Source organism: Crocodylus siamensis, chromosome 15 (genome assembly GCF_052110815.1).
Source record: "Crocodylus siamensis isolate JL-2025a chromosome 15, ASM5211081v1, whole genome shotgun sequence".
Classification (NCBI taxonomy): domain Eukaryota; kingdom Metazoa; phylum Chordata; order Crocodylia; family Crocodylidae; genus Crocodylus; species Crocodylus siamensis.
Window position 1 is genome coordinate 2,570,208 of NC_143409.1, and position 23,541 is coordinate 2,593,748.

Here is a 23,541-nt window from a genome sequence, read left to right on the forward strand (position 1 = left end):
CTTCGCAGGCATGCGTGTGCACACACAGACACTCAGCTGGACTGGCCCCGATGGACCGATGTCGGCATCCTCTCGCTTGATGCCAGCAGGGCCCTGCTTCGGGGCCATGATCAGCTCCAAGGGCAGAACCCGAGTGAGCCCAGTGCAGACCTGGGGCAACATTTTGGTTGGGAAAACTCCCAAGGGCTGGGGTGGGTTCTCCAGCCAGAGAAGAAACAACTCCCCTCCCACGCCCCAGAAATACAAACCCGGCCCTCCCAGTCAGACAACAGATGTTCCACCGTAATTCTGCTGGGCCAAACCACGCAAAACGGTTGGGCTCTGTCCAGCGAGGAACAATTTGGAAACCTCCGAAGCCACCATGAAGTGGCACGTGCTCACACAGCAGCCAGCTCTAGCGGGAACAGGAGCCACACGTGGCTCTGTCACAGGTTGTCTTAGCTCTGGCAGTGCCAGCCGCGGCATCACGGCCGTGCTTTGCTGGCCAAGCCGGTGCTGTGACTAAGGGGCACGTTTCAATAATTCAGTTCTGTTTTATTTCAACCCGTAATTATTTTATCATTTATTTATTGGGCTGGAGAGAATGCTGCTTGCCAGTGTGAAAATCCCCATTTCCTGCAACCTCCTTTTCTCTTGCTTTGCTTGGGCCTCAAGGCAGGCTTGGCAGCAATTCCCACAAGCGCTCAGTGAGCCAATCCGAGCCCTGGAATCACTCAACCCGAAGCATTATTGAATATGACATAATGCTGTGCCCAAAAACCTTTTTCACCTATATTTCTGGATTATATTTCCTTTCCAATATTGCTTTTCTTCCCACCCCCACAAGAAGCTGAAAGATCTGGAAACAAAAAGGCAAGAAGTACCCAGCATCTATGATACCAAATATATATTACCTGTTGGCAAGCACCGAGTCTGTTATTTCTGACGTCTTAGTCTGGATGTATAATTTTGCACTGTGTTTGTCAACAGGACTGAACGCACACAGATAGATTTCTTTATATTTTTTTTTTCAAATCTATTTTCTGCTCCGAAAAAGAGTAGAAGTTCAATCAGGCACACATACTCTCGCACGCACACATGCGCACACGTGCACGCGTGCACCCCCTAGATGTCAAGCCTGCTATCTGTGTTAGTAAAATGTCTCCATATTACAGGGTTCTAACACTGCTCACAATGCCACCACATTGTCTTCAGACAACTGCTGTCTAGTCATAAATTATCACACCTACTTCATCCTTTTCAGGTGTAACCAGTAATTTAGCTCGTGGAAAGAAAAAACCGTGGCAGGGGGAAAAAAAAACATCTTGAGCAAGGAATAACTAAAAAATGTGCAAAACAGAATGAAAATGACACTTCGGCTTTAACATCACATCATTAGCGAGATATTTTATCATGCAATTCATCTGCCTACCTACCTGCTTCCCAAACCACAATGTTCCCCTCAGAGTTCTGTTCCTCTTTTGCAATGAACCATAAATTACATGCTGACAGGTTTAATTTGTGCAAAGTATGCCTGGCTGCTTCTGGCACAAGCAGCCGGCTGCTATAATAAGGTCAATATATATTCATTGTCGCATTGCTTGATGTGCCAGATAACACAAAAATGCAGAAATGTGGTAGTTTCTTTGGGGCTACAAAGTGGGAATGATAGAAAGCTAAGAATGCTGCATCTCATCAGGGCATCGCAAGCAGTTGGCTCATCATTTATGCATGGCATGAGCGATGTTATGATTTAACTAATCATCATCAGTTATTCATCCCATTGCTGTCAAGGGACCATGCAACACTTTCATTTCTTGCCAGTTCTAGATAATTTATGTCCCTCTATCATTGAAGGGATCTTTTTTTGTGTGTGTGTGGTTGACCATTAGCAGGTAAACTCTAACATTTCCTTTCAAGCGTGACGTTTTTGATGTACAACAAAGCCTCTAAAATGTAGCCTGTGGAAGCGATGGAGATCCCTGCTTAGTGAATGAAAGCAAACCAGACACCTGACCATGTTCTTGTGGTAAGTTGCTTCCTGAATAATCATAGAAACAATATCAGAGACTGTTGAGAATCTGGACAATAAATTCCTCTAAAAGGCAAATATGCTGCCTTTTAATATATAGTGAAAACCAACCTGTTCCAAAGTAAATGTAGAGTAGCTGTGGGCTGTATGAACGATGCATAAAAACTGCAGTCTAGATTGATGCTGATCCCATTGCTGGATCTGAACCCATTGCTTCCACCGGAAAGAAAAAAGCCGATCAATGAGAGAGATCATGCCAGTCACTTTAGAACGAGTGTCGTATTGTCTAAGGCCAACAAGCAAGTCTTCACCAATGGAGATGGGCCCAGAGTGGAACAACAGGCCCAGACCTTCTTCCAGGCTGTGAGGAACATGAAGGAGCCCAGCTCCACTGCTTGGGTTCAAAAGCACACAAGTGGTAGCTTCCCATGCGACACAGGAGGGGGGCACTATGTCCTTAAGACAGGCTGGGCATGTCTACACGTGCTTTTTGATGCACATTAACCTAATGTGCCTTAAGGCAACTTAGGAGCATGCCTATACGTGCATTAACATGGGTGTGCGAACTGACTTGGGACTAAAGTTAATCCCAAATCAATGGACACATACCACATTAATGTGCATTAGCACATCTGTACATTCACCAATGCAATTTAGCTATCTGCGCATAAATTTGATACCTTTTTAATACAGGTATCAAATTTAGGCTTGAATAGCCTTAAATTGCCACTTTTAAGGTGCATAAGGGTGCGCATGTGTAGGCATGTGCCCTTAATGCACCTTAGATTGGGCTAATGCACATTAAATGCACATGTGTAGACACACTTGCTGTCCCTGTCACACTCATGTAAAAATCTGACCCATGTTTCTCACCTGGGATTATTGTGTTCAGCTTCTAGGCACTGGATAGCATTTGGGTCTGGTCTGTGAAAGTACAGATACTGCAGCATCACAATAATGCAGATCCTGCAGAGAGATTATCATGCAAGTGACTGTCAACTGCAAGAAAGACACCCCTTAACCTTCCCTTCGATGACCCACATTCGTTGGGCTTATGTAGGGAGCTTGGGAAACCCTTGGAGACAAAAGAGCTCAGTCCCCTGCCACTCTTCCCACGTCATCCATCTCCCACCCTCTGTTCACGGCAGATCTGAACAAACCAAATTGCCCATTGTCTGAGACCACCTCAGACCCACAGCCAGCACTGCCACAGTCTGCTCGTGCCCTTTCATTTCTGTTTTACTTCATTTCTTTTTTGCAGCAGCTTAGCCATAAAGAACGACGCAGAAGAGCACGGCCCCTCCATCAAGCACCAGAGAGAGTTTAGCAAAACATTAGCAGGTCTGGAGCCAGCCAGAATGAGTACATGTTTTCATATTACAGCCTGATGTACTACACTAGGCCACCGCGTGACACAGGTGGAAATGTAAGTGAGAGGGCCATTGAACACCAAATTTTCCCAATGCATCACAATTACAGAAACACCTGCGCTAAACAGCCTTGTGCTGAGCTGCCATGAACATTTCCAGTGTTCAATAGCCCTCGTTCATAATCCCTTACCTGTGAAAATTATAAACAGTGAAGGAGGATGGATGGTCCCGTTGCAAGAGGGGGTGAAAGAAGAGCGCTTGTCAGCAGCTGCACAGAAGACGACGAGGAATGGAGCAACTGGCCACAGTAACCCTGCACACTGTTGCCGGGTGGAAACGGGAGCAAGTTTCTGGGGATAAACATTAGGGAAGTGTTTGCTTCTAAGCATCGTGGCTTCCCATGGAAAATGCAGCTGCAAGAAGGCACTGCCCAACGCTGCCCGAGGGAGGGCTTCACCAGCACACGGTTTGTGGAGGCAACACCTGTACCGCAGGAGCAAGGCCGCACGAGTGAATTGAAGAGACCGTGTGCATAGGGGGCATGAGCTGGTTCCAAATTTTTTGACAAAATGGGATTTTTTTCAGAAAATGCCAGTTCACCACAATGTATTATTGACCATATGAGAAAATAGCCTCCATTGTGGGGGACAGCATGGGGAGCTGAGTGGCTGCAGGGCACTCACCTGGGCCTGGGACGCCCAGGTTCAAGTCCGGTTCTTCGTAATTAGTCAGGGCTTGATGCTAAGTCTCCTAGGTAGCTGAACCACCAGGCCGTGGCTCTTCCGGGGTCTCTCCCAAGGAATGCGCTGTCTTTCCACCCATCATTTTGATAAGTCTTGATTTCCCATCCAGGCACAATAAGAAAATGTTGGTGATCTCAATGCTTTTGCAGGATAGGAAAAATTCTGTCAATAGCATGGAAGACCAGGGACCTGATATCAGCTTCCCACTTCTATTGAAGAGCCACGGTGCTCCTCCAGTGAGTAGGGTCGTTCAGCTCAGCACCCTTATCAAACTGAAGTCTAGGTAACTCATGCTGTTGCCTCCGTTGTCCTCTGCAGCTGCAATCAAATGCTAGACATCTTCACTTCCTATCCAAGAGCAAGGTGTAGCGGGGCTTTCAAAACCTCCAGTGCTGCTCTCCACCCCTAAGGGTGGCATTGCAGTAGTAGAAAAAGCAATCTTTAATGTCCTTGTAGGACCATTCGAAGCCTTGTTATGAAGTAATATTGGTAAAGCCCTTTGAAAATCCCAGATAAAAAGTATTATGCAAGTTCAAGGTACTGTTTTTATAGCAATGACCATTCAAGGCATTATGACGGGTATCATCATCATAATGGAGGAACAGTTTGAAAGGATCAGATTGAGTGTTAGTTCTCTTAGAGTGGGTTTTAACACTGGATCATCTCAACATTTCCCTGGCCTAAATTAATTTTAAAATATTTCTTTTAAAAAAAAGTCCATGCTGTTACTCTGTTCTCAGTCTTGTGGACATTTTCATAAGATACATATTAAAGAAACTAGATTAGATAGCTTTTCTCTGAGATCATAAGTATTTAAAAAGCAATAAGGTTTAATACCTTTTTTTTCTTTGTAAGGTGGTTGGGGATGATAAATGATAGGTAATTTCATGGTCGGAGTTTCAATTTCCGAAAATATTAGTGCTATTCCCCGAGCTCCACTTCCGAGAGAGATCCGTCTTGGCAGTCTTTCTTGTTGTCTCCTCCTTCTCTGATTCCAAATTCATTTTGAGATCAGACATAAATTTTATAGGCTTGGCGTGAGGTCTTAAGAAGTCTATCACCATTGCAAGTTTATATTGTCCACCTTCTGTTTCACCTTATTGCAGGGAAACATGATTTTAGTGCATGCATTACACTTGACAGCTGCAGAGACTTTGTTGAGAGCTGCTCCCACACTACATCAGATGACAAAATTACCATTTCAATAATTACAAGGCATAGTAATGAGCAGAAGAGAGTGCGATACCCAAGCTCTGTATATTATCTTCGTCTAACCCAAGCGAGTGGTTTACCTAGCTGTTACAGATAAAACAGAGCAGAGGGCTGGCAACATTTTTCAAACAAATTGTTTATTTGTGGGAAAAAATGCAATTGTGGATTAAATAAAACTATTCAGGAAAAGCACGGGGAAACATGTTGTTTTGACATTTCCCAGAAAAATGTTTTTACTTTTTGTTTTGAAAAAAGAAGTTTGAGTTTGAAACTTAGCTAAGCTTCATTTTTCAAGATTCAGAAAGTGATTTCCAGACTCAAAAGCCAGAGGAAAGGTTTGGTTTCATTTTGTCATTGAACCCCTCCCACCCCAGGTCTGGGTTTTCGGGGAGGGGGGGGTCCATATGTTCATTTGGATGAAAGAATTAAAAATACAGTTCAGTTGCAAAATGTACGTTTTCCCTTTACTCTTAGGACTGGCCACCACACTGAAGGATCAGCTCCAGTAGAGAGTCAGCTTTAGTCAAACCAAGCCAGAATTGCCAGAGGTCCTCACTGCACCCATGCCACCTCCACAGCCAATTCTGCCTAGTTTCCACACAAAATACCTTCCCAAGAGGTTATGCTCTGCTCTGAAGGGAGAACATAGTAGCCCCGATGAAACATCTGCAGGGCGTCCAAATGGAGAGCAGGGAGGAAGTGAGCAGGCCTGCACCCTTTGCTAAACCACCTGGGAGGAGAAATGCATAACCGGTGGTGTGGGATTTCCACCCCCCTCCCCCTCCATAGCTCAATTGGGTAGCAGCAATGCAATCTGCTGTTTGTTTAGAAAATGTCAGTGGGAAAAGATGCATACGCACGGGGGAACATCTGCTCCAAGAAGCCACTTGAAAAATAATCACGCAGTGATGTGGGAGAAACATCTGTGCAGCAATAGCATCGAGCTATGGAACAGGTGCAGGAGGAGGAAAGGAAAGCGAGAGCAAAATGAGGAGGTCTGGACTCCTAGGGCATGGTGAGCTCTTTGTCAGAGCTGTGTGAGTGGAAGGAGATGAGGCGTGCAAGCGCTGTTGTGAGTTCCTGAATCCTGCTTTGACATCTTAGAAACGCAAAACTCTCGAACTCTTGGTTCAGAGACGAGACCTTTGATTAGACCAACTAAGAAATGGCAAAAAAACCCATCTTTTTTCTGCAAGCTGTCGGGCACATGCAGTTGCACCCTTCTTCAGGCTGAGGACAAATCCAAGATGGTAAAAATCCTCTTAGGTAGAAAATAAACTTCATTTTGCACAGGGGAACTTTGACTTCTTCACACCTTTCTACTATTGCCATTTAGACAACATGGGTCCTAGAAACTCTCCTGAGAAGGGAAACACCGGTTTTCACATGCAAATACAGCTCCAGGGATTTTCCAGCCACGCTCGTCCTCTCCCACATGCACACCTTTAGTCCTCCAGACAGAGAAGCAGCACTATTATGTGACTTTCCAGAGCAATGAAAACCCCTCAAGAACAAAGAGCAAATCCTCAAGGACGCTGGAGTGAACAGCTTGCCAAGCAAGCAAACCGTGCAGCTGAAATCTTTATATACCAGCTGATTATTATGGAAAGGAGTTTCCTGTCAGAGGTGAGGAGAAAGAAAATGAGTAGAGGATTCAGTCAGTCAAGAAAGGGGAAAATGGCCTTGATCAGGACGCTGGGATAAGTTAAGTTGTATAAGGGTCTTCAGCAAAAGTCTAAATCTCTAAGGCAAATCTCTCTCACTGCTAAAACACAGACTTCCAGCAGAGAGAGGTGCCAGGGCACACAGTGAAGCCCTCCCTCAACATGGGGCATCTCCGGTAGGATGATGACCCATCTTAATACAGGCGAACCATGGAGAATACATGACCCACTGTGCACTCGGTATCTGCCGTGGCCAATGTCGCCCACCTGTCCCCATTGCCATGAGTCACGGCCGGACAGTGGGCAAGAACCGGCATCTACCGCCCACAACCATTTTGTGTCTCCGTGGCTTTCCCCACACTAAGTATAAGGAATGCCACCAAAACCACGGCCACACTGCTTCAGACACCAGCATTAGTGGCACCCACTGGACTTGAACCAGGACACAAAACCCTCCTGCTCTGCCCTGGAGGAGGTTTCCAGGCCACATACATGTAAGAAGACGGCAAGAGGTCAACAAGAGGAAGGAAGATGCTAGACTCTTCTCTAATGGGAGATAATAGCCACGGGCAGTACTGAGGGGCTGCATCAACATTAAGGCTAAAACTAAATACACACATTCAAAAACCCACCACACCGGGAACTGGGGCCTCTCCACCACATGGACCCAGCCTGGCCCCCACCATGCCCCAAGCCCACAAGCTTATGGCGGGGGTGGGGGGATCCATGAGGCAGAGAGGCTCCATTTCCCCACCCCCTTGGCCAGCTGTGCAAGGAGGACACAGAGCCTTTTCTGTCCTCTGTGACAGCCTGGGGCAGGGCTGAGCCAGTGGTCACCTGGAGAAGACAAGCACCAGCCAAAGCTAGCAAGCCACCCAGTGAGAGGCCCCTGGGATGGTGACAGAATATGACCTTCATTGAGGCGCAATGGATGTGGTACAGAAGTTCAAAAAAGTGCTCCAAACTAAAGCACTTTAGTTTAACACCACATGCATTGAGGGCTAACTTAGAGCAGGATCCGCCCTTTTTAAAGCGCTTTAAGTGCCGCGAATGTCTGTTTTGTTATGGCTGTGGTGGGCCAGTAGAGGGCGCTCCTGAGTTGAGCCGCCCACCTCCCTGCACCCGCCCACCTCCCAGGCTCTGAATGCCTCCCTGGGGCGCCTTATGCTTGGCCGACCCCTCTCCTGGAGCACACTTGCTAGTCTGGGGGTAACGTCACCGCCACCACCCCGAGAAGGGACTGTCTCAGCCCTGTGTCCTCGGGGAAACACAGTCCTAATAGTCCGACGGGTGCTTGACCCGGTACAGGCGCTTGGGGCACTTCCCCAAGTCTGGGGCAAAAAGTAAAGTCTCCCTTAGTCCACAGACCTAAGGGGTCTCTTAGGCATAATTCAGATGCACCCCTCAATAAGTCTCCCACACCAGTCACAAAGGAAAACTTTATTGATTACAGGGGATAGGGGAAACTAGGGTACAGGATTAAGCAATATCCTAGAAATCCTAGAGAGCAAACAGAGTGGCTGAGGTAGCCTTTTGATCACGCATCTGTGTTACTGCCAGCTAGATATCTAATCCAATCGAGTAGCTTACTCACAAGCATCTTCCGGAGGCGGGTGAAATTCCCCTCTATAAGCAAGCGGTTTCTAGCTCGTGAGTTTTGGGGTGAAAGAGAGATAGTCTCAGATGGTCAGGCTGCTCTGTGTCCCCTGCTTGGCTGCTGCTTCACCTCATGGCCGAGGAGAGCGAGCCTCCTTCCCCCCCCGACTTATACAGCCCCTGTGACCTCATTCACCTGGGCCAGTGGCGGTCAGCCCCAGTTGGCTGTCGGCCAACCAATTTGTAATACATCACCTGTTACCGGGCAGATCCCAGCTCCCCAGGTAGATGCCCCTCACCCGGGTGGCTGATGCCAGTCCCGTCGGCAGAGGGAGCAGGTTTCCCCCCCCAGGACTGCAGCCAGCTCAGGGTACCTAAAGAGAGAGACAGGCTGAGGTGTGACTCCTCTGTGCTGGCCCCTCTAATCACGTTGTCACAGGGCAGAGATTTAGGGGAGAAACCAAGGTGGCTTTCTGCCACAATGGCTTTAAAGTGCTTTCTGTGCGTTAAATGTAATGTCTGTGCCTAGCCTTAGTCTTCCTCCCAAGACCCCTGTAAATTAAAGAGCAACCCCATTTCCCAGGCGATAAACTGAGGCAGAGCTTAACGAACACAAGGTGGGTTATATTTGGCTTCAAACTCACAATGGAAGTTTCTGACTGCCTCGTCACCACCTCCAGCACTCATTCACACAGCCCGTTTCCTGGGCGCTGGCAACCCGGTATGCCCACGGAAAAGCTGGGCATGTCTGGAGGCAATTGCATGTTCCCAGGCCTCGCACAAAGGAAACGCATGGGAATTTGGCACTGATCTTTCCTTACAAAACCATGAACATGAACCTGCCAAACCCCTGATAGCAGCTGAGGGAAGCCCCTTCTCCTCTTCCTCAGTGACTAAAAGCCACTGTGCTTGCAGACACCTTGTTTGCCTTGGACCAAGCGCACCGTGCCGCTACGGATGACAAGGCAGGCCTTCTGGAGGCCCGGCAGGCAGCTCGGCCAATATTTTTAGCCATACTTAATTCAAAAAGCTCCGGCTTCTATAAAGACTGATTAAGTTTTTAAGAGACAGAGGATGTTCTTCAGGGTATACAATGGCCCCTGCCAGCTGGCGAGACAGCGCCTCCGACGAACCCGAGTGCTCCAATGATGTATTATTGAAATACATTAAAGTGCTGACACTCTGACAGTGCACTAAGGTAATATGTCAAGGTACCACCACTCTGATGATGTACTTACATAATATATCAAAGCACCATCATCCTGATTATGTTCTAATCCAATACATCAAAATGCCATTGTTCTGATGATGGACTATTATAATACATCAAAGTACCATAGGCCTGCTGATGTGCTATTACTGAACATCACACCCTTGTCAGTCTCACGATGCGCTGTCCTGCCAATGTCCACTCAAAAGGCAGCAATAAAATTAAGTTTATTCTTCACGATTTATACACGTACCTATCTATATAAATATACAGATATATCAAACTAGCACAGGTTTGGGAGCACGTGTGCGCTATGGAGTATGGGGAAAGATTTCAGGTTTTCTTAACGCGAAGGAGAGCTTGATTCCACCCTTAGGGTAATGGTTTTCCAGTGAACTCCCAGTGTGAAAAAACACTTCTGCATCCATGATTTTTTTAATACACCCATATGCCATAAAGGCACTAGTTTCCCTGCTCTGAGCCACATCCCCAACTTGCATTCAAAGCCTGCAGGTGCTGAGGCCGTTTCTGAGCATTGGGGAAATGTCCTGCTGAAAGTTTTCCTCGTGTGTGTTGGCCAGTGCCCCCCTGCCAGATGCTGCATTCAGTACCCATGCAAGCTAATCATTTGACCAAGGAAAAATCCACCATCTTCCTGCATGCAAGGCACTGGGCAGTTTTCGGCAGACACGGAGAAAGACGATCCTTCCATGCGGGTTATTTTATCATGGGAAGAACAACAGCAGCAACAGCAAAACAAAAGTAAAATGCCTTGATGGGAAGACTGTCTCCTACTAAGAGCTTATCTGGGGCCTAGTGTCGTTGACTCTGCTTACGCCAATGGCAGTGCCCAAAAATGAATGCCTCAAAGCACAAACTTCTGCTGCTGGAATTAAAGGGTGGAAGAGAAGCAGACTCCAAATCTTGGATCACATATCACCAACCCTCCTCCTAGCATAGGTCCCATATAGCAGAGAAGTGACCCAGTCCAGGATTGGAGTCCTTAGGCTTTGTCATAATACAAATAAATGAGTGTCCATTTGAGGACACGGGATGCAACTGTACAGGTACAGGCTGCAGTAGTAACTCCACCTCTCCGAATGGCTAATGGCCTTCACAAAGGCTTTGAACACAAAGTCAGCACCGTTACATGGCCAAGACCTCTTTTGCATACTCCCCCGTAGACCCCTTTGCCAGAGGACGGTTTGCTTCAAAAATGATGCTTTTTGGACACCTTTGGTGAGCATAAGGATGTGGGGAGGAGCTCTCCCTAGCACGTGAAAACCCAGCCGTGCTGGTTCTCAAGGTTTGTGCGCACCATTATTTCCAATTTTGGTCCATGCGAAGTCTCAGCCCTTCAGCGTCAGCATGAGTTCCCACTTCAAACCAACCCCAAACACCTACACCAACAGCAGCCAAAGCCGTAGAGCTTCACACCTGCGACCACGCAGCCCCACAGCAACATCGGTCAGCCCGTGCCCGCTTGAAGCCCAGCCCAAGCGTCTGATTGAAATTCAGCCCAGGGAAAAACTGCCGTAGTTTAGGCGTGTGAAGGTTTCGTGCACCGCTCGGTCTTTTCGGGCTTCAGGAGGTCAGCGGGGGTGGGAACAGTATGAGAAAGAGGTCATGTGCCAAAATACTCTGACAGGGCCCTTGTGCGGTTTGCCAGCTTGTCTTTGTGGTGAGCTATGCACAACCATTACTTGTTCCAACTTCGGGTAGGAGGAGAGAAGCGGCTGGGTTATACGGCTCTCCCTGCCGAGCCAGCCTGTTTAGGAAGCTAAATGAAGGGTAATCATAATCAGAAGGGGAGGCAGGAGCATGTGCACGAGTACACATTTAAACAGCCATTGAAGACACCCTGTCCTGAACGGCGTAAGACCCTTCATTTTTCTTCCTCTAAGAGCGGCCTAAAAAAGCAGCAATCCCAGCACCCCTGATGTAGGAGACTGGCTCCTAGCAGCACCGAAGGCTTGATTGAGGCAGTGGAAATGGTACAGAGAACTGGGTAGGGCCAGGGAGGCAAGAGGTGACTTGGAAAGACTCACTCAGCACCAGTCTCTTTCCTCTCTGCTCCTGAGCGCTTAGGGACAGAGGTGGCCGTTTCCATTTCCGTGGATCCCTGGGTCCATGGGGAGCAAAACAAGGAGCAATGGGCTCAAGTTGCAGCAAGGGAAGCCGAGGTTGGATATTAGGAGGAATTTTCTCGCCAGGAGGGTGGTGAAGCCCCGGGACAGGTTACACAGAGAGGGGGCGGCATCTCCATCCTTCAGACCCAGGTGGACAAAGCCCTGGCTGGGATGATGTAGCTGGGGCTGGTCCTGCTTGGAGCAGGGGGTTGGACTAGATGTGACCCCCTGAGGCCCTTCCAACCCTCCTTGTCTGTGATCCTGTGCTCCGAGATAAGTCCTTGCAGAGACCATGAAGAGGTGATGGAAAGCACAGAGAAAACTGCTGTTGATCCATTTCCCTGGCTGACCCAGGCCACCCAACGTGGCCCTATCTCCCCTCCAGACCAGGAGAGGTCTGGGCTCCAACCTGTTCCTTTTAACTGAATATCCATCCAGGGCATTTTGCCTGTGGAAAATGGAGAGAGAAACCACTCTTTACTTGCAAGATCCCATCCTCCTTCTGCCCACGCTCTCTTTTTAACTTGGCAACAAACCAGCCAAGAAGGTGCTCATTGATGCTCCTGCAGTTTCAAACCTTGCAGTGGTCACTGCAATGACCCGGAAGCAGCCAGCAGCCCTTATTATGTGATATACAAACCAGAGGGACTTCCCACGGTGTTGGACAGGGTTTCCTATGAAGGGCTTTGAGACACCACTAAATGTTTCCTCCGGGCAAAAGCTCCCCTCTCGTAAAACACCGTAGCTGCATTTGTGACCTGCCCAGTGCAGGAAAGTAGCTGCCCCCGCAATAGCAGGAGGAAGGGAGCATTATGCAAAGGATCTAAGTCATTTTTAATTTGCATGAAGGCAAAGCTTGTGCAGGCACAAAGAGAGGAAAAGCGGTTGCAAAGAAGCAAGCCCAGGGAGGTACTGGTGAGAGGGGTCACTGGCTGCTCCAAGGGTGCTGTCCGGCCCAGTGCCATTTTGCAGACTGTATTACAAAGTTCTTCTGTATTGCTACCATTTTATCCCAGCTTTTTTTCCATCTGAGCCTGGCAGTACTAAAAAGCCATGCATCTTCCTACCTCTTCAGTCGGACAGCACTCCATCGTTCGCGAGCCTGGCACGCAACGAGGGAAAACGGGAACACTGAGTATTAGGGCACAGCTTTGAAAGCAATATAGGCTTAGCCAGCCATCCTCCAGAACAGGTGCTTGACCTTCTTGCATTGCTCTGAAAGTCTCAGCCCTACAGCCCCTCTCCCTCCCTTTCCCTGAAACAGATGCAAACTCTTTCTACACAACGAGTTTGGTAGGTCATTTTACTAATAATCACCAGTCCTTAAGCTTTGCCAGCCAGGAACACCAGGAAATGGAGAAGCAGGCCCTCCAGAAGCATGAAATTGGCACAAAAATTGTGCAATTCTTATTTTAAAATCCATATTGGGGATTCTTTTTACTTCTTTTGGTTCCTGGGAATTCAAGATATACGCTAGGCATGTTGTCAAGCTCTGCTCTGCACAGGCTAGAAACCTTCATGTAAACACCGAAGAGTCTCACTAGGTCACGTATTCCCAGGAACTGAGGGTTCAAGTCAAAGATCTTGATACTGGTTTCCAAGTGTCACGAGTCAGTGACCCTTGTCATAAAATGGACTGACATCCCCTCAAAGATCTCACAGCGCTCATTAAGTGGATATTCTCACGCCCATGGGGCCGGCAGAGCAGTGAAAGCCCCGAATGAGAAATGAACTTGGCCAAAGTTACCTGCCAAGCCGGTGGCAGAGCTGGAGTCGGAAGAATGGGAACTCGCACGGCAAGAGTGGCTCATCCCGCTATCATTGCCCTTGCTGTGGACAGTGATTCTCCTTGAAAGCAATTTGTGCCCTAATAAAAGCTAAGTAACAATGAATGCAAGTGAAAAGAACAGGACCGGCCATAAAGAACCACGTCTGAAGCTCGCTGGGATTTATATTGCCGACTTCCTGAACATGTACCCAAACTCCCCTTTATATATAATATGTACAAAGATTAATTATATATATATTTTACATCCATATTTGTACGTGTGTGTGTGCATGTACACACACACACACACACTTTTTAAAAATTTCCAACTATTTAAGTTGGTCTAATAAAAGATACCAGATTCACCCAAAGAACCTTGTTTGCCTTTGCCCTTAGACCAACACGGCTACAACCTACACCCCTGTATATATATATATACACACATACACATATATATATTTTATACACGCACACGTGTATATTTTATACACACACACACATACATACACATGTATACACACACATACACATGCATTTAATAGTCTCTGAACAATCCCCAGGCACGCCGATAATCTCTCCTCATCCAACGGAGGCAGGCTATATAATCTGTTTTCCCCTGCTCCCCCCAGGCTGGAGAGAAGTCAATACTCCTCCTCGTGCTAATATCCGTGCAAACCCAGCCACGGCCCTTGCAGAATTTCAAACAGGCAGAGGCAGGCGCATAATTCATTCTCGCCCCTTTCTCAGGGTGGCTTGCGTGACTCCGGCCTGTGACTCACTGTTCCCCTCGTCTTTGCTGGAGGTGCTCTGTCTCCTGTCACTGCCTCTGCTGGAAGCACGGCTTTGAACCCATGAGATCACCGTCTCCAAATGTAGTTGCAGGCAAAAGTGTGTGCAATCCTGCAATCTTTCTCCCCTGTGGTTTCAGGTGACTCCCTTTGTTTTGGAGCTGTGGGGATGGATGTGAACGCTGACAGAAGGGCCGGCTGGGTGTTTCCCAGCATTTTCCCAGCCCGTTGCAATCACGGCCTTAAGCATTTTAATAGGCACTTGCTCGTGTATGTATTTTTACTCGCTCGGCTCCAATAAAACAGATGCTCCCCAAAGACAGCTCCACCCCTCGTGTTCCCACATCCCTGCTAACAAGACTGAACAGAGCGGGGCGCCTGCCCATGTCTGTGCAGAGCTCCCGAACGCTCGTGGCACACGTCCTTGCACGGCCCAGCTGACGCGGCGACGCGCAGAGCTCCGGGCACCGAGCGGATGCATTTCTGCTCCCTTTAGACACTGGAACTAGGATGAAGTCTGAGGATTTCATCGAGGGGGGAGGTCAAGGGAATTGAGCTTGCTGGATTTTTCTCCATTTTGGGGAAATGGCTGCCAAGTTTGCTGCAACACCAGGAAGAGGACGTCTTCCCGGTGTCACTTAGCGTACGAGACACACGTGGCTCCATCAAGGGAGAAACAGATCCCCTTCCTCACGTGGAAGCAAGAGGCAAAACCCTCTTTGATAGCAGGGGCGGGGAGGGGAGGAGGAGAGCCAGGGTACCCCAAATCAAAGCAAGTCTGAATGCTCCTGGAAGTCACGTCTTCACCTCCCCTCTCACATGTCACCGAGAAACTAGGAAAGGACTGCTAATGAGAAGGGGAAATAAGACGGCCATTGATCACCGCAAGGCCAAGGAAGGACCGACATGTGTGAGCCACCCACAAGGATAATGAAGGCAAATAGTTTTCCCATCCGTCTAACACCCGCGCTGCGAGGAAACCACAAGGATGTTGGATCCCATCCATCCTCCCATTTGCACCTTTTATACCCCAGACCCGCCAGTCGGGAAGTGGCTGGCACGGGAGGGGGTGTGCTTTTATGGAGTCGCTCTGCTCGTTTACGAGCACTATCAAACTGCAGGAATTTTCTTCATTTACTTTTTAAGGTTGGTGGCAGGTCTTTCCAAAGCCGAGTGGGGCTGATGAGAGCAGGCCAAGACAAACGGCCAGCACGCTGCACACGGGCCCCGGGAAAAGACCCCCTGCTATGGACCCCTGTCCAGAGGGATGCTGAAGCCACCTCCAGCATTTCTCATTTTGACGGTGATGGCACCAGGGGCACCAGTTTTGAGTCACAGGGTGCAAGGCACCGTGCGTGCCCTGCTGAGCTCACAGATGCACTGACAGCACATGTGAGCATCCCCGCACATGCACCAGCAATGAGATGACGGTACATGCCCATCCGGGACCCTAACACTGAAGTCATTGCCACTGAAGCTTTGCTGCCGTGGGTACCCAAGATCGCCAGATTAAGGCTGGCTCAGGAACGTCTGAGCTAGCTGCAATTACTCCTACAACAACAGCATAGATATACCCTAAATCTCCCTTAATCTGCATGTATGTAATCACCCACGCCTTTCTCTGCCACCCCTGAGCTCCGTTTCCTCAAGAGCATTAGCTAGTCATTGCCCCAGATTTAACAGGCAAAGCTCCGAGTGGCTCGTAGGTTAAAGCAATAAAGAAAAAAGTGTTTATTGGCATTAATGGGAGGGAAAATAGAAAATGCAAGATAAGATGAGCAGGTTTTAGCATGTCTATTGCAATGAGACACCAGATAACACGATAAGCTTGAGTTGCACAAGGCTAAGTTTGAAGCTAGTTGAACAATGGAAAGAAAAATCAGTATTTAATGAGTTGTCAGCTGCCAAGGGAAAGCAGAATACATCCCACAGGAGTATGACTGGGCCTCTGTGGAGTGGGGATTTTTGCCACGTGATAACATGCAGCCACTTGGCTAGGGGAAGCCAGAAGCAGGGTGGAGCGGGGCTGACATCTGGGCAAGTGCCAGAGTCCCATCCTTTCCCTGTCTCTGCCCCATCCTCTGCATTGTCACCCTCCAGGCAGCTCCCTGACCATCCTTCAGGCTCTAGGCTCATGTACAGGGGTCCCAGCATCTCCTGAAGCAAACCACGAGGCCTGAAGACTGCTAGTGAAGCCAGGAAGTGGCAAAGACTGCTCCCTGGAAACCGATGGCTGCACCGAGGGAAGGCAAAGCATCCTTTAAAAGAGAAGAGAAGCCCTGGAGAATGAAGAGCAAGAGCTCGCTCCACGGGCACATAAAGCAACTGGCAAGGGTTTGGCATTTTTCCCCCCCTATTCGGCACCGGGGAGGCCACATCTGAAGTCCCGTGTCCAGTTGTGGGGCCCCCACTACAGAAAGGATGTGGACACATTGGAGAGAGTCCAGCAAGGGCAACAAAAGTGGTTGGGGGGCTGGAGGACATGACTTTTAAGGAGAGGCAGAGGGAACTGGGGTTATTTAGTCTGCAGAAGAGAAGACCAAGGGGGATTTGATAGCAGCCTTCAGCTCCCTCCCAGTGGGCTGCAAAGAGGACGGAGCTGGGCTGGTCTCAGTGGGGGCAGACGACAGAGCAAGGAGCAATGGGCTCAAGCTACAGCAAGGGAAGTTGAGGTTGGATATTAGAAAAAAAACTCTCAGGAGGGGGGTGGTGGAGCACTGGGATGGGTTACCCAGGGAGGTGATGGCGTCTCCATCCTTGGAGGTGTTTAAGACCCAGGTAGACAAAGCCCTGGCTGGGCTGATGAAGTCGAGGCTGGCCCTGCTTGGAGCAGGGGGTTGGACTAGACGTGACCTCCTGAGGTCCCTTCCCAGTCCCTTCCCTGTCTGTGATTCTGTGATTACTGCAAACAGTGATTCCTTCACCATCAGCAGTTAGTGCACGGTTGTGTCCTGGGTGCTGGTGGGTCCATGGAGATCACTGCCTCTTTCGCAACCTCCTTCCTTGGCTACTCCAAGCTGTTGGACTCCAGGGCTGCCAGCTCCCATTCAAAGCACATATCCACTCAAACCCAGAGCCTTTTATTCACCAGTGTCTGGCAAATGGTACTGCCGCACTTGCTTCTCTGCAGTGCCCGGGTGAAGGCACGTGCGCCACGGCTCTCCTGTGGCTGAACCTGACTCCCGGGCATGCATGGAGGGTTTGGGGGGCCCCACACAGCTCTACCAGCCTGCAAGGGAACACCCACGGCTTCCCACGTTTTAAAGGAGAATCCGTTTTTCAAGTTTGTTTGCCACTCTTTCATATATTCTTGCAATCTACTTTCAGGTCATAACCTATGGGCTGAGAAATGTTGTACTTCATTGATTTCATAGATGTTGGGGCCGGAAGGGACCTCGCAAAATCATCGGGTCCAGCCCCCTGCCCAAGGGGCAGGAAGTCAGCGGGGGTCAGATGACCCAGGGAAGATAGGCAGCCAGGTGTTGCTCAAAGGTATCCAGGTATCTTGCACCACTTCTGGGGGGAAGTCTATTCCAGACTCTGGAGACTTGGACAGTAAAGAAGATTTTCCCTATGTCCAGTCTAACATGGTCTTAAGGAAGAGGAGAGGAGAACCCAGGATCTTTCCCCACTACCGCGGCAAAGCCGGAGAGGCGCCTGGATGGGCTGAGGAGAGATGTCTGAGGGTCCAAAGAGACAGGGAAAACACCTTTGTCATTGATACACTGATCTCTACCGCAGAAGAAAAGGCTTCCAGTGAACTCTGTGCCAGCGTGGCAGAATAGCACTTCACCAAGCACAAAGAAACACCCACGGACCGTATTGACTCGCATTAAAGAAAAGAAAACAAGATGCCTCTCTGATGAGGGCTGTGAAGCTAGTGGGTTGGTTTTTTTCCACGTGAATGCAAAGATACAAGAGAGACACACCGCCTCCCTTGAACAGCCCCTCTCCCTGTTTATTTTAATGTATCTTTGGGAACGGGGCTATTGGTGAGCAGGCCTCCACATTTAATCAGCTCCGTATTTACTTTTGGAGCCACTGTACAAACAACACGCTATGGGTAAATTGAACAAACACCGGCTATAAAGTCTACATAATCAGCTTAAACTCAAAGGATAATTACAAGAGTCAAAAATCTATGCTATTGTAAAGATAGGCAGTCAAGGACTGGCTCCAGCACATGACAGAAATATAAGTTAGCTTTGAAAGATAACCTTGCGAGCTACAATTAACTCTCCGGCTCTGACAGTTACCGAAACCCGAAATGAAAATAGCCCGAGGAAAACAAACATCGGGTTTGGCACTCCTGGAGAAATTCAAACCTAAACATACAAATTAAAAGCACCTAGAGAGGCAGGGTGGGATTTAATAACATAATGTCTTCCATTCACTTGAAAATAATTGACGCACAATAAAAAAAAAAAAGCCTCCTGTCAGCACAGGCACTGGGAAAGCCCTTGGAGTAGCTGTGTAAATCGAACCTTTTTCATGTAGGCGCTTTTTTCCCCCTCCTTTCTTTGCAATGACCTGACGGAAAAAAGCCCGGAGGGAAATGCCTGATTCCAAGAGAACTTATCAGACAAAGGAGACTGAGCCAGCCTGGCCCACGCACAACCCTGAGTGAGGCCACCCTTTATAGAGCATGAAGCAACTACTCATTACCGCTAACAAATAAAAATAATAATCATAATTAATAACCCCCCCCAAAAAAACCAACCCAAACCTGAAGGAGCTGCTGGTAGCCCTAAGGAAAGCTCTGTGTGGAGTCAGCATTATTTTAAGAGCATAAAGAGCCAGAAAAGGCAACCAACACAGTGGTAATGGAAATAAGGGGTGCTCAACACAACTCTCTGCAATCCAAAGTGAAAGGAAGTTGTTGCAAATATGTGCAAAGTCACCAGTGCTTGGGTGGGTAGCCACAGGGCTCACAGTCAGCCTTCCTCCTGGCTGATGCAGTATCTGTCCAGTTTTAATATACATTTTAAGGCCAGTAGGAGCCATGATATGCATCCCAATCTGATCTCCTGCATAATACAGGATATGGCAACATGCGCTAACACGGTGGTAATGGGAATAAAGTATACTCAGCATGATTCCCTGCAATCCAAAGTCATGGGAGGTGAAAGGAAGTTGTTACAAAGTACGTGTAAAGTCATCAGTGCTTAGGTGGGGAGCCATTGTGCTCACAGTCAGACTTCTTCCTGGCCAGTACAGTATCTGTCTAGCTTGAATATACATTTTAAAGCTGCTAGGAGCCACAATATCCATCCAATCTGATCTCCTGCATAAGACAGCCTATGGGAACATCAGGCCATAAGGGGCTCTGGGGCCACTAAGTCCAGTCCCTGCTTTTTGGGACCAAGAGCTCATGAGTTAGGGATTAATTTGTTCAAAAACCTAGTGCGTGCAAACACAGATGTGACGCTCCAAGGCTAAATTCATTCGCAAACCTAGTGCATGCAAACAGACGTGACACTCCAAAATAAACAAGCTTCCAAACTGACTCTGCTCCTGTTGTTAGGATGGTTAGGGATTAAGATATCCCACCAATGACAAAGACCACCTGTTTGATTTGCCAACAATACTGCCCCAGGGCACCATCTACACCACCAGTCCCCTAGAGCCTTATCATCTCAGCCGGGCAGTCAAGGTAAATAATGTCTTCTTTAAATCTACTAAACCATTAGAAATGGGTTCTTAGTTAGGGAACCCAAAACCCCGCACCTGTTTTTGTGCTGAGAGTCTAACCAGAAATGCAACTTGGGTTCAACCAAAGGTTTGTGATACCCTGCATTTGGGGGGAAACACATGTAACTCAATAATGTCACACCAGTTTGTGGGCTCTTTGGAAGCAATTGCTAAGGGAAATCAGCCACATACCATCAATATCTAAACTCAGACAATGAACTCCTGTAAACACCCCTGTCTGACTAGGCATTGAGAGGCAGCACAAGGCATGTAGCATGATAGGGCAATTATTCTGCTGAATCCCTCTAACCAAGACAGACTGCGTGAAAGGCTAGTGGAGAATTCAGTTGCTTTTTTAGATCACTCAGACGTTCAGAAAACAAGGGAGGAGGACACATGATCAGGCATTTATGAGTCTATTCAAGCTCTTATCGAATGCTACCAGCACAATGAAATGCAGCGTAGCCTGTCAAAAGCAGACATACATCAAACAATGTAAAACCATCAGAATAAGGAGAGAGATCTGGATGGTGAAGGACAGTAGTGGTAGGTAACTTGCAAAAATGTAAATGTGACATTTCTCAGCAGCATTTTCATATGGATTTCCCTGCCTTCCTCCCCCTCTTTCATCCGACTGAAAATCTGGTCTCAATTTTTCTAAAAGAAAAAAAAAAAATTATTTATTTTTTTTGGAAGAAAAATACAAATGGAAAAATTTTCATGACTTTTTCCCCCTCTTCTTTGATGTTGCTTCATATCCAGCCTCACTGAGTACTGAGCGCAACTTGGTACCATCTGCTGCTTGTTTGATGGCTTAGGTGAGATGAGCTTTGGTGGTCCTCAGTCCTATTCCCAGTGGGCAGTTCTCTTCATCATAAAAATAATCACAACTGGAACTAATTGACACGTTGGCTGGCAGTCTCGGCACAAAGAAACAAAACCGACGCATTACTACTTACAACAAAGCTTCGGGGAGAAGCAGAGTTTCCTGTGAGACTGGAAAACAAATGCCTTCTAAAATAAAAGCCGATAAACTGACGAACTTAGTGCCTCTTCCCAGTTATAAATCACAGTACTGTACTAGCTAATGGCTCTGGCAATGGGAGTTCAAAGGAAAGAAGTAACCTAATTATAAAGTTTGTTAGATTTATTGTCAGTTAATAACAATGGTTTCAAAGATGCTATGAGCAAGATCAATAGGTTTCACATGCCTTACGTATTTTTCTGCCCCCAACAACTCTGCAAGATTGAATTTATTGCGTTACAGTTCTTTTCCCATCACGCAGAGTGAGGACACTTAAAGGCAAATCCTGCAATGTTGTGATTAGCATAATGAGGGCAGGTGAATAAACTGTACTTCCTTTTGGGGCTGTTTTGGCAGAGAGTGAGTAGGAAAAGGTGTCAAGAGCTGCTGGCAATTTTTGCAAATATTAAGGTAATGAAACAGCTTGGAGATGCTGTTGAATTATTAAAGGTTCATCTTCTGCCTTTCTGATATTTTATTCTTTTTATTAAATGTGTAAGTGAAATACGGGGTGGGGGGGTCCCCCTTTAATCAAGATAAAGGGCCAAATTCATTCCCAGTCTAAACTGGACTGGCAGGGCTGCAAATGGTCTTGCTGGAGTTTCTGTGAGCTGCTTTCCTTTATCAGTCCTGGCATCCCAATGAGGACGAGCTTTAATGACAGGGTTGAAGGGCTAACGTGTCCACTAGACGTGCAGCCCAAGGATGGGGTGGTTTGTAGCTATTCACCCCTGAAGCTTCCAGGGGAATGACTCACACTGGGGCCCCCTCTGAATCAGTGCCCAGGACTTGTACCCTGGCTCCCCCCCACAAGTTAGGCTACTGCATCAGAAATAATTACAACTAAAGTATAGGCAAGGAGGGTTTTCTCTGCTGGAGAAGGCGTGTAGGGAGAGAAAAGGCCTTCTTGCAGCCTCTCAAAAGCCTTTCAAGAGCTTTTAAAAATGGGAGAGCAGAGAGGCCAGCTTCAAGTGTTTCAAAACCATGAATCAGGCCTCAAATCCCTATTGAAGTCTGCTTTAAAATAATACCCTTAATTACTGTATTATTTGTCTTTGGCTATTTGGGCTTTCAGGGGTCGTGGTTTGAAGGTTTCCTGCACTGCCACGAAGATGGGAAATGTCCTTTGCTAATGAAAGTTGAGATGTCTTGGTAATAGCATAACAGGAGAGGAGGTTTTATGACCCCCGCCATCCCAAACACACACGCGCGCAGGCGCACGCACACCTATCACCACAAAATCCTGAGCATTGCCTGCACCAGCAGAGGGTGCGGTTCTTAGCTAAAACAGAGACGTTTGCAATAGCCTTTTAAAAAGGTTTTGTGGCCAGTTTCTGCATTTGTATTTTCCACCTGACACAGAGCAAGCCAGGACCTGCTGGAGTCAAAGGCCTGCTGAAACGGCTGCGGGCTGCATCAGTCACGGAGATCAGGTGGATGCAAGCGGTTGCTCCTGAGCAATCCTTAATTCGGCTGGCAGACTCTTCAGCTGATTCAACAGAGGAGTCAGAGCAACAGGACTCCTTGACCCTGGGTGGACCATTACCAGAAGGCAAAGAGTGCACTAACGGCATGAATCACATGCAAGGGCAATAAAAGACTCCATCCGGCGTGGCTGTACCAGTGCCAGGCTTCAGAAGGAAAAGAATGAGATTTCCCCACAGGAAGTAAGACACTGCAAGCCATGTCCCACATCCGTGTGTGCCAAGGACTGGGATTAACAAGGGCATGCAGAAGAGAAACACCTTTTACTGAAAATTAACCTAGATGCAAGAACACAGCACAAAGGCCTGTACTTCTCACGTCTCTTCTGACGTGACCGAGAGAGAGTCCCACCATTACAGCTGGCCAGTGCCTCCATGCTTCGTTCATCTGCTCTTGCAAAATAGCATCCACTGGTTTGCTTGTTCATCGCACAGCAAAGTAGGGGACACGCAAGTGCGTGCTACAGTGCATCTCATGTCAGGCACGTTGCACCCCACTCCACTCCCCTGGGTATCAATCTTCAGTAATGTTGCTCCCCATCTCCGCCACACAAATGCTGAAGTAAATTTAGTAGCCAGACTCTGTGATAATCCTACACTACCAGTGCACTGGGACATATTTCCCCCAACAAAAGCTCAGTTTCCCTCAAGACACCCAACGTGGTCCACCCTTTCAAAAGCCCTACTTCATCAACGTCACGAAGAATGGTCAGCACAAGCATCGATGTATCACCCCACCAGATCTATCACCCCATCAGATCGGACCCTACAGCCACTCAACCAGGATTCAACTGGCCATGCCGTTATTGGGTACTTCTTGACCATTTCAAACCGTACGGGGTCCCTGTGCC

General features: G+C 47.9%; 1 long non-coding RNA gene across 3 annotated transcripts in view; it reads right to left on the bottom strand.

The window, feature by feature from the left end:
• The window catches only part of LOC149852002 (uncharacterized), a 239,363-nt gene extending 224,707 nt beyond the window's left edge, over positions 1–14,656 (bottom strand). For all 3 annotated transcript variants that reach the window (XR_016439378.1, XR_016439377.1, XR_016439379.1), the window contains exon 1: positions 14,483–14,656. This is a non-coding gene — a long non-coding RNA (uncharacterized LOC149852002). The remainder of the gene's footprint in view (positions 1–14,482) is intronic.
• Positions 14,657–23,541: the final 8,885 nt, after the last annotated feature.